This window comes from Megascapheus bottae, chromosome 12 (assembly GCF_031878675.1).
Source record: "Megascapheus bottae isolate mThoBot1 chromosome 12, mThoBot2.hap1, whole genome shotgun sequence".
Taxonomy (NCBI): domain Eukaryota; kingdom Metazoa; phylum Chordata; class Mammalia; order Rodentia; family Geomyidae; genus Megascapheus; species Megascapheus bottae.
The window spans coordinates 15,410,400-15,424,936 of NC_143520.1; the positions used below are offsets into that span (position 1 = coordinate 15,410,400).

A 14,537-nucleotide genomic window follows, 5' to 3' on the forward strand; every position below is an offset into this window, starting at 1 on the left:
CACGACCAATTTATATTTGTGATTTTAAGTGTATACTTCACTAACTTAATACATTCTAATAGTTTGCCTTGATGTCAGGCCTTTGAAGTTGGAGGGCTTTAACTCTGGTGAGTAATGTCCGTGGGCTGAGCATTGAGCCATTGGCTAAGAAGTTTTTCTTGTATAGAAGATAAGATAGAATCACAAGGTCGACCATGAGTCCAAATTTAATAACTAGTAAAAGTTTTGTGAGGGTTGAAGGAGTAGCTGGGTTGATAGAGTCCTAGTCTAGTAAGGGAACGTATCAGGTACAGGCCCCTGGTCTCAGAACTAAAAAACAAGTTTTCTGAAATAAATAAATATTCATAATTCTAGAAATGAAGTATGTTGGAAATAACAATGAATCTGGACACCCAAAATCTTAGTTTTATTGCTTTACATGTTCCATCATCTCAAAAGTATGTTTTCTTAATTGTACAGTGGAAATAACTACAATAATAATAATAATAGTGTATCTCCCACTCTCACGTAGTAAAGAATACAAAAATAATAAAAATTGAAAGTAGGAATGAGTTTTAATAAATGGTAAACATATATGCAAAGATAATTATCAGCAATGTGTGTCAGTTGGCAAAGGAAAGTGACCCTGATGAGCTAAGTAATGCAAAGATACATGTACCAGGTGTTAAGGACTGATTCATTTTGTTGTTGTTGTTCATTGTTTCGTGGGGGGTCAAAATCTAGTTCTCACACTTGCATAGCAAAAGCTCTTCCATATGAGCTACAGCCCAAACCATTAAAAATGTATTTACTTTTTCTTTCTGAGATAGTGGTTTCTTAATTTTACTGAAGTTTACAGGTTTGTGCTACCATGCTCAATACATTTTAAAGTATAATACATAACATGCAATGTTCTACTCATTTTTGTGCCTATAAACAGCTTCACATATATTTATAATTGTCTTAGAAAAACCTGGTATGTATGGCTTTCATAATTCTACCAATAATTAGATTAAAATTTTCTGTATTTGTTTACTAAAACATGTTATAATAATTAAACTTTGGGCCATACTTATAAGATGAGAAGACCTCTTCGAATAAAAGAACAAAACCAAAGAAAGTTACTGTGGAGACATAAATTTACATAATCTCTACAACTGAAGATGGGGAACATGTAAGTTTTATTGAGCAGTTCAGTGACTTGCTTAAAAGCACATGCTCTTGAGTGCATATACCAGTGCCATAAACAAAAATGCATGCTTATTAGTGTTGGACATAAACCAAAACTCACATCTGTTTGAGTTACACCCTGCGATACAGAAACTAGTAAACCACACTATTAAAAATAAAAATTGCACCAAGACATGTGAAAGGGTATCAATGTATGTGAATTAATGCACCTTCTATCTGTCAAATATCATGTAACCCTTCTATTAATTATAATAAAAATAAAAATTGCAAATAGATCTTTAATGCAAAGCCATAAGTCAGTAGGAAAGGACTACCTAAGTAAAATCCAGAGACTTTAGCCTGTAAATCTTAGCTGTTTGGAAGGTGAGGAGGTATCCTGGCTGGAGGTGACTCCTGGGAAAAGCTGTTCGTAACATACTATCTTAACCAAATGCAGGTTTTGTAGTGGTCATGCCTCTCATTCCAGTGATGTCTCAGAGCACAGATAGGCAGATTAGAATTCAGTGCTGCTCAAGATATAAGACCTTCTCTTTTAAAAAAAAAATCAACGCAAGACACAGATACTGAAATGATCTAAGTGTGAGTCCATCTGCCTAGTAATTGTGAGGCCCTGACTTTAAATTCCAATATAGCCCCCATCCCACCACACACAAACTAAGCCATTTTGTTTACCCAATGGAATAAAAAGACAAATCAATTTAATTTCTATTATTGTAATATTAAAACTAACAACTATGCATGACAAAATTATTATTCCCAAATGAAAATAGCTCTGATTTTTTTATTTCTAGGACCCTATTTAGTTTTAAACTTTTTTCATCTTTTAATGTTAGTTGTAGTATAAATAGAGCAATGGAGAATGAGAGGAAGCAGTCAACCAATGGGAATGAACAAACTGAAAAGAAAGAGGTTGACAAGGAACACAAATCCAGACTAAGAGAATGCATTTCACATTTGGCCACTAGATGGCAATGGAACGTAAGGTACCATCTCGATTTTTTTTTTTTTTTTTTAAACAAGCTATTTGCTGATTTGTATTAGGTACCACAGAGTGAGGCAAGGATGAAGCCGAGAGGATACTGCAGAGGTCCCTTGTGCATGTATGTATGTGTGCGTGTGTGTGCCTGTGTGTGTGTGTGTCCTGCCCCTGAGAGACTGCAGCCCTTGTAGATACTTGGTCACCTTTGGCAAGAAAGAATCTGAGCAATTGCAACTGAAGGCATATTATCATCTTGTCTTTGGGAGATGCTGGTCCTCATTGCAGATGGGTAATTTTCCTTTTTTTCAGGTAAGAGATTTAATTGTCTTGTGGTCTTAAGTATAGTTATTCCTTTTATTTCTTTATGTATGTGAATTCAGATCAACTGTCCCCCTCCTCCTTCTCTCTTCCTCCTCCTTTTCACTCTCTCCAAGCCCTCCCTGTCCCCTCTCAACCTCCATGAACTAAAATCAGGTCTGTTTTACAGTTCAGCATTTTGATACAAGATGAGATTCTTTGGCCTGGAATACCTTGGCACCTGGCCAGTTCTTGTCTTTGCTGGCCTTCCTCCTATTCAAGGTCTCCTGTAGAAGCCCCCACCCCCACCCCACCCCTGTATCAGTGGTGCTTGAGAACTGGACTAGCTGGCTGGAAATAGAGGTCATATTGCTCCTAAAGATGAAGCACCATTTACATCCCAGGTTTAACTCCACAGGATGGAAGAAAGCAGCCAGTGCTGCCTGAGGCTGGCATTGCAGGGGTAGACTACCTCCCAGGGCAGAAGCAAGGCTGTAGAGAAGACATGCCTCATGTTTTGGGCAAGTTGGGGGCAGTGATTTGTTTTTCTCCCAATCACTCCTATTCAACCACACTTGAAAAGGAACTTGAAGGAAGTGTTAAAAAAAGGGGGGGGTGTAATCCTATGCAATGCTAGCAGGGAAGATTGACTTACTTTAAATGAGACAGAGGTCACCACCTGCAATGATACTGCAGATGCTGCTCTGTTCACACTGGAAGCTGTCTGGCCTTTTAAGCAGCAGAAGAAATGTTTCTGGGTTTACATGAGGCATTTTCAAAGGTCTTTGTTACTGTGCATTTGCTCTTTCTTACCTGTTTGAGGTACGTGTTTAAATATCCCATTGGCTTACTGGCTATCTTTGCTCCTCACTAACTAATAAGTCCAGATCCAGTGATGGGTGAGTGCTGTTTCATGTGCCTGATAAACTAAATAAGTCTATGCTGGCTTTGGTTCCGCTCCTATGCGCATGTGACTAAATATTTCTGAGGTGCTCATTTGCCAAATGTTGTTGCTATCACAGCTACAAAAATGTGGTTTCTGATTTTTTAATGGATTTGCAGGTTCCCATGGTATTTCTGATGCATTAGTGTAGTAACAGGACATACTTCTCCAGAAGGCACTTCCACATCATTCCAAGAGGATGGTGCAAAATAGAAACAGGAAAATTCCATGCTGAGCTCCATGAGTCCTGCCTTACTTCCTCCTGCCCCAGGCAGGGACAAGCTACCTTCCTTCTTTGCTGCAATACCTGGTATGCTAAGGCTGATGCAACGGAGAGCTTGGGCAGGCCCAATACACCAGGCCAGCGGCATCTAACTCATTTCTTTCCCTCAGCTATGCGTTTCAGAAGCAGAATAACTATGTTGAAAAACTCCTTTAAAACTCCCCTTTGGGGCTGTTGCTTTTGTAATTGCTACTGAGCCTTATGTCACTCTTAGGAGAAGTGTTGCAATTTAGGCCTTCCTCCACAAAGCTCCTTGCAGAGATTTTTAGATGGTGTCTATTTTAGGAACATAATGTGTAGACAGGAATGGATGGCCACAGAGATTTACTGGAAAACAATTTCGTGGAGAGGGTGAAGTAACATTATAAACCACCAGAATACAGCACAAAGTGGCTGGTTATATCATGAACCTGGCAGCAGAATTAGTTTTCATTAATCAGTGCAACTGATTTTTGTGGGTTTTTTTCTCCCATTGCTCCATTACATTGTTTGTGTTATTTTATTTTTCTAAATATCTGTTGAGGAGGCCAGTATATCCAGAGTGTTCATACTGACAAGGAAAATAACAATATATTGGATTTTTCTGTCAATATAAATAATCTTCATTTGTAAGACTCCTTGCTGGGAAATTTGCTATCTTAAGACTCGTTTATTATGGCAATTTCCCTTTAAGACATGAAAGATAGGATTTCTCCATCTATGGGGGCAGGGAAGCACAATTGGAGGCCTAATTAATTATACAGTATCCAAGAAGGTACAGGAGATATCAGCCAGCATCCTGCCTTCCCAGAGATACCAGGGCAAGTGGACTGACTGAGAACCAGACAGAAACTCTGTCATCACCATATAGGGAAGCAGCCCCAGGAAACTCTGCAGGATACAGCATGAGCTAGCTCTTTCTTTCGAGGGCACATTTAGGAGACCAACATTCAGAAAGAGAAAAGAAACAAGCCCTTTCTCTGAGCATTGCTAATACAAAATGGATATCATGGTCCTGTCTGCTCTTGTCTCTAGGACTTCAGAAGCCACATACGTTCAAGCTGCCAAAGCTTGACATAAAAATATGCCTCCAAATTTAGCCTCGGGGCCAATACAAGGCACTGCTCATTTTATGAGTCTTTAGAGAGGCTCTAGACTTCTGCTAGTGACTCTGTGATTTCTGCTAGTTCTTATCAACAGCCAAAGATCTAATCTCTCCCAGCCACCTGAGAAGGGAGAGAGAAAAAGATTTCAGGAAAGAAGGCAGACAGAAAGAGAGAAAAATCACCAATTGAATTAATAACCATAGGGTCCTTTTACCTGAAGTGCAAATAGTAATAATTAAAAATATTACCAATCAATTAAACATGTTTTTCAGCTCTATTTAGATTTGACTGGTTTAAGGTAGATGTGAGGAAGAATTTTATTCTCATAGATACTGTGATCAGCCAAAAATAATAATGCAAACTTTAACTACTCCAAATTGTTGTCCTTTTTAATTATTTTTCATTGTGCCAAGATTCTTCACTACTATATATTAATTATTTTAAGTTAAAAAGAGTAGTGAGCCAAGCACTGGTGGCTCCTATTTGTAGTCGTAGCCACACAGTAGGCTGAAATCTGAGGATGCCAGTTTGGCAGTATCCCAGGCAAGGAAAGTTAATCAGAGACTCTTATCCTCAATTAATGACCAAAAGCTAGAACTGAACCTGAGGGTCAAGAGGTTGAACACCAGCTTTGAGCAAAAATGCTAAGGGAGATTACCCTGGCCTTGAGTTCAAGCCCAGAACTAGCAATTAAAGAAAAGAACAGGCAAAGTATTTATTCAGTGTCAGCCACTTTTCTCAGCAGTACTTACAAATAGAACCTTATTGAGTACTGTGCAGTAGGTAATCTTGTTCATGTGATAGTTGAGGAAGTCAAAGCACTATGAGACTGAATTAATTGTCTATCACTAAAGTTATATAAGTGTCAGATTACAATGTGAACTGAGGCAAGTCTACTTTGGCATCTGGGATTGTAATTACACATCCCTTGTCATCTGTATCGTGGGAGGTTCAGGTGAGTCCAGATAAGGAGGTCTGTGTTGAGTGCAGTCTGTGCCGGCTAGCTATAATCCACTTCCTTTCTCATGTGCCCAGTTTTCAGAAATACTTTCCTTTCCAAGGAGCCCTCAAATATCTGTCAATCATACACTGGGAAAATAAAATGTGTCTTTCCTACTGTGGGACAGTTCCTCTTTTAGGTGCAGAGATATGATAGATGGAGCAAAATTCTTGCCCACATCAGTGGTTGCAGTCTAATGATGGGAGTAGGAAGGAAGAAAAAAATCAAGGTGTAAAGAAAAGGAATTCATGATAAGGAAACAGTGAAGGTGAAAAGCATGCAGAGAGAAGTGGACATGGTTTTGTTTTGGTTTTAGTAGAAACCCGTAAGAGTGAAGGATGAAGTGATCTGTACATGAATGGCAAAACAAATGGTGAAGTCAGGTGGAAGAAAGGGAGGAGAAAGAACAGAGGTGCCAAGGGCAGGATGTCACCACTGTGAGGCATGCCAGCTTTGACTCTGCAAGTAGAAAAAGCAGATGATAGAAAATGGGACTACAGAGGCAACAACTCAGATCTGTAGAAACCTGGATTCACTAAATACCTCACATTCTCCTGATCTTATTTAAAGCAAAATGAAAGTCAAGACAAATGCTAAATGTACATTTAATTTTGATAAGTGAGTAGGCTTTAAAAGCTTAAACTAGTGCCTGATTTTAAGGTAAATGGTTCCAGACAGTCTCCATTTAGTATAATATTGGTTGTAGGTTTGTCATATATGACTTTAATTATTTCAAGGAATGTACTTCTTATTCCTATTTTTCCTAGTGATTTCAACATGAATGGATGTTGTACTTTGTCAAATGCCTTCTCTGTGTCCAGAGAAATTATCATGATTCTTATCCTTAGCTCTATTGATACGATGTATTATATTGATTTGCATTATATTGATTGTATTATATTATATGATTGTGTTATATTGATTGATGTATTATGTTGATTTGTAAATGTTAAACTAGCCTTGCATCTGAGGGATGAAGCCTATTTGATCATAGTGTATAATTTTTAAAATTTGTTTCTGGATTCTGTTAGCTAGTATTTTGAGAAGTTTTGTATCTGTGTTCATTAGAGAGATAGGTCTGTAGGTATCTTTTTTTGTTGGATCTTTTCCTGATTTGGGGATGAGTGTAATATTAGTTTCATAAAATGAATTTGGTATTCTCCTTCTGCTTCTATTTCTCAGAAGAGTTTCAAGAGTATAGGTATTACTTCATCTTTAAAAGTCTTATAGGCATAGACAAAAACTTCCTGAACAGAATCCCAGGGTCACAACAGATTGGAGAGAGACTCAATAAATGGGACTACCTAAAAATAAAAAGTTTCTGCAAGATAAAAGCATAGCTACTAAAGTAGAAAAATAGCCAACCAACTGGGAAAAGATATTTACCAATAATACATATGACAAATGCTTAATATCCAGTATACAGGGAACTCAAGAAACGAATCCCCCACCCCCCCCAACACAAAAAGCAAATGATTAAATGGGCAAGGGAACTAAAGAGAACCTTATCAAAAGAAGAGGTTAAAATGGCAGAAAAGCATATGAGAAAATGCTCATCATTCATGGTCATAAAGAAAATTCAAATAAAACAATCCTAAGATACCATCTTACCCCAATAAGAATGGCCAAGATTTTGAACTCAGACAATGACAGATGCTGATGGGGTTGTGAAGAAAAAGGAACCCTACTGCACTTCTGGGGGATTGTAAGCAAGTTCAACCACTCTGGAAAGCAGTATGGAGGTTTCTTAAAGAATTGAAAATAGACCTTCCCTATAATCCCTCCATACCCCTCCTGGGCATCTATCCTGAACATCATAACCCAGGATATGATAAGGACACCTGCTCAGCAATGTTCATCTCTACACTATTCACAAGAGCCAGGTGATGGAAACAATCCAGATGCCCTACTGCAGATGAATGGATACAGAAAATGTGGTGTATATACATACATACATACATACATACATACATACATACATACATACATACATACATGCATGCATGCATACAATGGAATTCTACATAGCCACCAGACAAGATAAAATAATGGCATTCGCAGGGAAGTGGATGAATCTAGAATGAATCATGTTGAGTGAGACAAGTCAAGGCCAAAGGAACAAAGGGTGCATCGTATCTTTAATATGTGGCTGTTAGATCCAAATAGTACAAGAGCAAGGACTCAATATTTGCATACCCAATGCTATGGACATGGTACTGGAAATATAAACACAACTACAGAGACATAAAAATTTATAACAAAAAAGCTTAAACTAGTTATACTTACAAACAAGTATTTTATATAAAATAATACCATTTATAGTGTTCTCTAAGAAATGTTATAATTCCTACAATACTTATAAATGCTAAAACTACCACTGTTTGTTTAGAAACAACATGGTTATTGTGAGATTATTGGTTACGTTAATACAAAACATCAGTAAAACAGAGCCCTGCATACTCCACATAACATCTTTTCTTACACCTAAGTGCTTGCTTCCCACTGAAATGAGTAAACTGAGAAAGTGTGAATAAGGAGAGCATGGGACAGAAAACTGCTTCATTCCTTGCTCGCACAAGACACAGAACTTCCCAGAGGGTGTTCAGACAAACATCTATTTAATCAGTATGAAAGTGATGTCAAAATAACCACCTAAGAGCTGGAGTTCAGCTCCCATTTGTATCTATGTTAAAACTTTTAGTTCTTTTTATATTCCTTCAAAATGCACATTCTGAGGGTCTTCCTGTTTTCATTGACTATCTTCTCTTCCTTAATAGGCAGTGGCCTAGAGACACTGGAATTATTCAGAGAAAACATGAATTTCCTACTTAGAATTGACCTGGCTTTTCAGTTTACTTCTGTGAGTGGACAGACTCCTCAAGCTTGCTGGATGTTGCCTATTCATGCTTCAGTGGTCTGTTGGAATTCATCTCTGCTAGCTAGTCTGTCTTTTTTTTGTCACTGGTGTCTTGAAGTCATTTATAAGACCTATTAGCATAAACTGCTACAGAAGTATATTATTTTGTTCGTAAGATTTACAGTTTTGGCTCTTACATGATCTAGATGGAGTCTACTCTTTACATAACATGAAGTATGAATGAAGCATCATGTATTCCTTGTTGGTACCTAGTTGGCCCAGAATTATTTAGGGGAGATTCTTGCCTGGTTGAATTACCTTATTAATCTTGTTGGCCCTGCAGTCATGATTTTACCATCAATTATCATATACTGGGTGCTAGAGATCAATTTTAAAGCAAAAGACACAGTATTTATGTCTTTTTGAGCATTCATATAACATTAAAGCTTGAAGAAATTGATCCAGATTTCTTTTTAACCAGATTTCTTTTTAACACCTTGATTTAAGTTAACATCGTTTTCTTTCTTCACATTAAGAGCACAGTCACTGTGATACTACCACAAAGTTAAGGTGATAATGATGGACCATTCTTTAATGAGCTGCTATTATTTCTGGGAAAATATTGCTTGATCTTTCTACAAGAAATACCTGTTGCATTGCATGTACTCTGTGGAACTAATGTAAGCATTATTTGTGTTCTTTATAATGTTATTGGTCTCTTCTTGTTGAACAAATACCATTGCAAGAAGTTGTTGAGCTTAAGACACGAGTGTGTCATTTGAAAGGTTTGGGTGTAAAATTGGTTGCTTTGATCTGTCATGACAGATTGAACAATAGAAATTCATTTGTCATAGTTTTGAGACTCAAAATTTAAGATTAAAGTATGCACAGGTATGATTATTGTAGAGGCCCTTCTTCTTGGCTTGCTGATGGCCTTTTCTCACTATAATCTCTTTCTTCTGGGTACCTATAAATACGTCTGTCTTTGTGCTCTGATTTACTTTTCTAAGTTAGATTTGATAAAAGCCTAACTTAAAGACCTCATTTAACTTAATTATCTATTCAGAGGCCCTGGGTCCAAATACAGGTACTATCTTTGTGTTATGGCATATAAAAGTTTGAGGGTCACACAAATCAGTCTATGCACAGTTTCTTTGGCTGCCCTTATTACTGCTAAAGCAATAGGCAAGATTTCTGAATTGATATCATTTTTCTTTGTTGCTGAAGTTGTTAAGATTGTTACATTAATGGCAGATTTTCATTATTCATATCTTCCTCCCTTTGATAATAATTGTCTGCATGTGTACTAATATTCCAACAAGGAAATTAATAAGTAATTAGGATATTATTCGAAGAAGCATGTTCTGCAATGTGAGCAGAAACAAAATGTTGATAACTCAGATTCCGCAGATGTGCCTACGATGTCAGGTTCATAACTCTCATCTAGGCAAAGAGGATATAAAAATTAAGAATGAATGGAGAACTTATAAAAATGATAGTTTTGGTGTTTCCATCAGCAACTGAAACTGACTTGGATTAGTTGGATGTAATATATCACAACTTACAGTCTGTAATCAAACCAGAAAACGACAGGAAAGTAGAAGAAGGGAGCCTATATGTTGGACTATGAGCTGATTTCTGTAAGGTGCTGTTATCTCCTAGGATGAAGCAGTTGAGTGCTTTTAGGGTAATTTTGTTTGAATTTATGTTTTATTCTAGACTTCTAGGAAGTGAGCTTTTGCTTAGTCAGGCTTGGATTATGAATCTGATTTTTCTACATATGATTAATGGGACCCTTTGGCTGACAATTCCACCAACCTAGTCCTCATCCAGAAAATAATTCCACCTAACAAAAGTAGGCAATACATACAACATTAGAAGAATGGATAAATAGGGCTGGGAATTTGGCCTAGTGGTAGAAGGCTTGCCTAGCATGCACGAAGACCTGGGTTTAATTCCTCAGTACCACATACATAGAAAAAAGCCAGAAGTGGTGCTGAGGCTCAAGTGATAGAGCTCTAGCCTTGAGAAAGCCCAAAGACAGTGCTCAGGCCCTGAGCTCAAGCCCAGGACTGGCAAAAAAAAATAGAAGAATGGATAAATAAATCATAATCTATACAAACAAGGAGATATTACATTGTCATTTGTTGTAATGTTTAGCAAAACATTTACTTCATTGTAAAATTGCACAGGATATAACATGTGAGAAGTACCATGCAAGCATATATTATGCCATGAAAACATGAAAAAGAATATTATAAGAATTATTGTGGTTATCTTTATAATTATTATATCTTCTTCCTTACAAATGTTCTTTTTCAAGAATCTCATATTCATATAGTAAAATTAGTAAATTCATTAAGAAAATATAAGTCATAAAGAGCTAAAAATTTAGAATTTTACATAGAGAACTCTCACTATTAATGTTTTTTCAAAATTTTTAGTATATTTTGGTTTAAAAGGCCCAACACTTTGACAATAAGCATGTGTTGCTTTAAAAGTAAAAATAGATTCCAAGGCTATAGCTTCATGGTAAAGAGCTTGCTTAGCATGTTTTAAGCCCTGAGCTTGATTCCCACTTTAAAAAAATCAGAAAAGGAGTTAGTGCACAGCATTTTTTCAAATGGTATTTTGTATATCAATTTGAGCAAAACTATTCATTATTTCTTTAGTCAAAATAGTAAACTCAGGGCCAGGAGTTTGGCCTAGTGGTAGAGTGCTTGCCTAGCATGCACGAAGACCCAGGTTCAATTCCTTGGTACCACATACATAGAAAAAAGCCGGAAATGGTGCTGAAGCTCAAGTGGTAGAGCTCTAGCCTTGAGAAAGTCCAAGGGTAGTGCTCAAGCCCTGAGCACAAGTCCAGGACTGGCAAAAAAAAAATAGTAAACTCAGAAAATAGTTAATGAGAAAAGAGTTAAAATTTTACCTATTTCATCTCCTGGACCATTAATCAAATTTGGCCATAAATCTTCAATAATCATTGTATCATAGCTTAGAAAATTTGTAACAATGTTTAAGTTTTTGAGAACATTTAATACTAGGTCAGATTTAAAATATCAAGCACAATAGTCTGGAAATGGTGTTGTAGGATAACCTAATTTCTTCCTAAGACTCCAGAAAAATCACAGGAAATTCCCTGTATATTTAGAAAACATCTGCTATTTGTAATGTGTTGTTTTCACAAAAATTTAATTCACATTGAAAGACAAACAAAAAGAACTTGTTAATATTGGCATAATATATAGAGGGTTTTTAAACTAGTCATAATGAACCTGATTAAATTGTGAAAAGAAGGTGTGAGGTTATCAGAGTGAATGATGGCAAAAGTAAGTGAGCAGCTGATACACTTGGGCCAGAGGTAGCAAGGAAAGTAAAGAAGGCAATTATAAGGAATGCTTCTTTGAAGATGTGAAATTATTTGTGTAATTGAATTCCTCTTTGTGAAGAGGAACTGATTACCAATGTCATATCTCATACTACCATAATTGATTATTTTAAGAAAATATTTATTTATTTAAATAATAAAGGAAATTGATAAAAGTAACCAGAGTTCAAGGGTTCCAATTATATTTTCATAGAAAAGAGAAAACTCTATCCTATTGTCTAAATATTTTTATCTAAAAAACTTGGTGGATTTGAAAATCCTGGAAAGTGCTACTCTGGGACTTGACAAATGGTTTTAATATTCCCCTGGAATGTGATATCCCATTAAAAAAAAAAAGGACAGTGGTATTTCAGGCTAAGTCAGAATGTTGGTACAAAACAAAAGAGACAACAGGCAGACTTTTGGTCTAGAATACCATAATCTCAGTGCCACCTGGACCTGGGTGCCCAATATTTGGGCATTTGAGGACTGTATAGATCAACCTGTATGGATGAAGCCAACAATGCTGTTTGAAAATTTTCCAAAAAGAAGGTTGGTTTTAGATAGGAAGTAGAAGGATGATCTCCATAGGTGCCATCTTCTTCCTCTCTGTGACCACACATTTTTCACCTCTCTTAACTCTCATATATTTTTTCAAGTCTAAGCATTCTGTCTTTCTTTCTCTTTTTGCATACTTTCATATGAAATTATTTCTCCACTCAGTGAGATTTGTGAAAATATTTTTACAATGATGCTTACAATATGTTCACAGTTAATGGCTATAAATATAGTCTCCAAACGGAAAAATTCCTGAAGTGACTTTAGCAATTATTTTCAACCTAGCCCACAGACTTCCTGGGCTCCCTTGAGAACTTTTAGGGCCTAAGAGATCAGCACTCTCTTCACATTCGCGCAAAAAAATTGTTTTAATTTTCCCTGAGGTGCCATTTGCACTTTTGATGCAGAAACAATTAAACCTCTTAGGTTTTTGTGAGGTTATTTATTTGTTCATTCTTCTCCCCCTATTGTTTTCCTTTACTTTACCTCTTATCATCAGTTTTTAATTTTTGTAACACGCAAAGCCTGTCATGGGCTTTGAACTCTGGGTCTGGGCATTGTCCCTGAGCTCTTCAGTTCAAGGCTACGGCTCTACTCTTTGAGACACAATGATGAATTGGAGATAAGAGCCTCACAGACAATTTAATGCCCGGGACTGGCTTTGAACCGCGATCCTCAGGTATCAACCTCCTGAGTAGCTAGGATTACAGGCATGAGCCACCGTGCCTGGCTAGTACCCTGTGTCTTATACATGTTTATCTGATTTGGGGAAGGGAAAGGGAATAACAAAATGGTGAGACAAGGGAGAAAGGATGAACCAAAGCAACAGCCCCACTCACAAGACACTGTGCTAGAAATGAACTTTACGATTTGGAGCAGGAAATCAGGGGAAAGGGAAAAGGGGAGAAAAAAATGAGAGAGGGAGTAACATTGTTCGACAAGAAATGTATTCATTGCCTTACTTATGTAACTGTAATCCCTCTATACAGGTCCTTTACAATAAAATTAATTTTTTCAAAGTGGTATATTTACACAATGGAATTCTATGCTTTCATTGTAAAGAATGATATTGCCCCAATAGAAAGAAAATTGAAGACCAGCAAAAATTATATTAAGTGAAGCAAACCAGATTCAAAGAAACACAGGCTGCTTGGTTTCCCTTATTTTTAGCAATTAGAATATGCTTGTAGATCTACAAGTAAACACAATGAATGGTAAAAGAAAATTTACACTTGGACAGGACAAATTATCATCATCATTATTATACAAGATACTAAACATTCACGTAGTGAGGCCAAATGAGGATATTTTTAAGAGAGGATCATAAAGGCTCAATAACTATATTTGTATGATTATATAAAATGGTGTTTATTGAAATGAACTACAAAAAATTGAAACGAGTGGTTTTTTTGTTATTTTACTTTTTGTGGGTTTTCTCCCCTTCATCAGTGTTTTTGACTTCTGTGCTTTTTTTTGTATGCAAGTTTATCTGTTTTTTTCATATATTTTATTGTAATTAATAGAAGGGTTACATTATATTCACCAGATAGAAGGTGCATTATTTCGCAAACATTGATACCCTTTCTCATGTCTTGGTCCCCATTTCCCTCCTCCTACCCCCACCCCTCCTCTTGTTTCCCCCCTTCCCTATCCTATTTCAAATAACCAAATAAGCATATATACAATATAGGGGGAGCATAGAAATTGTTGGACAAAGAATGAATAATTGCAGCAGTGATACTCTCTAAACACTAAGTTGGAAATGAACTATGCTTCTTGTTTGAGAGGAGAATCAGGAGAAGAAACAAACTGGGGGGAAATAAGGGAAATGTTGACATTTTGGGGGGGTGGAGGGAGGGAAATGGGGACAAAAACATGAGAAGGGGTACCAATGTGTGAGAAGTATTGCACCTGATATTTGGCAAATATAACTGTAACCCCTCTATACATTACAATAATAAAATAAAAGAAAACATAAAAAAGAAAAAAGCTAATAAC

General features: G+C 36.6%; 1 protein-coding gene across 1 annotated transcript in view; it reads left to right on the forward strand.

Annotated features, from left to right (window-relative positions):
* Nucleotides 1–2,232: 2,232 nt before the first annotated feature.
* LOC150056267 (sodium channel protein type 1 subunit alpha) overlaps nt 2,233–14,537 on the forward strand; it is a 110,775-nt gene continuing 98,470 nt past the window's right edge. Inside the window, exon 1 of the mRNA XM_090342715.1 lies at nt 2,233–2,458. The gene's annotated coding sequence lies outside the window, so the exon portion shown is untranslated. The remainder of the gene's footprint in view (nt 2,459–14,537) is intronic.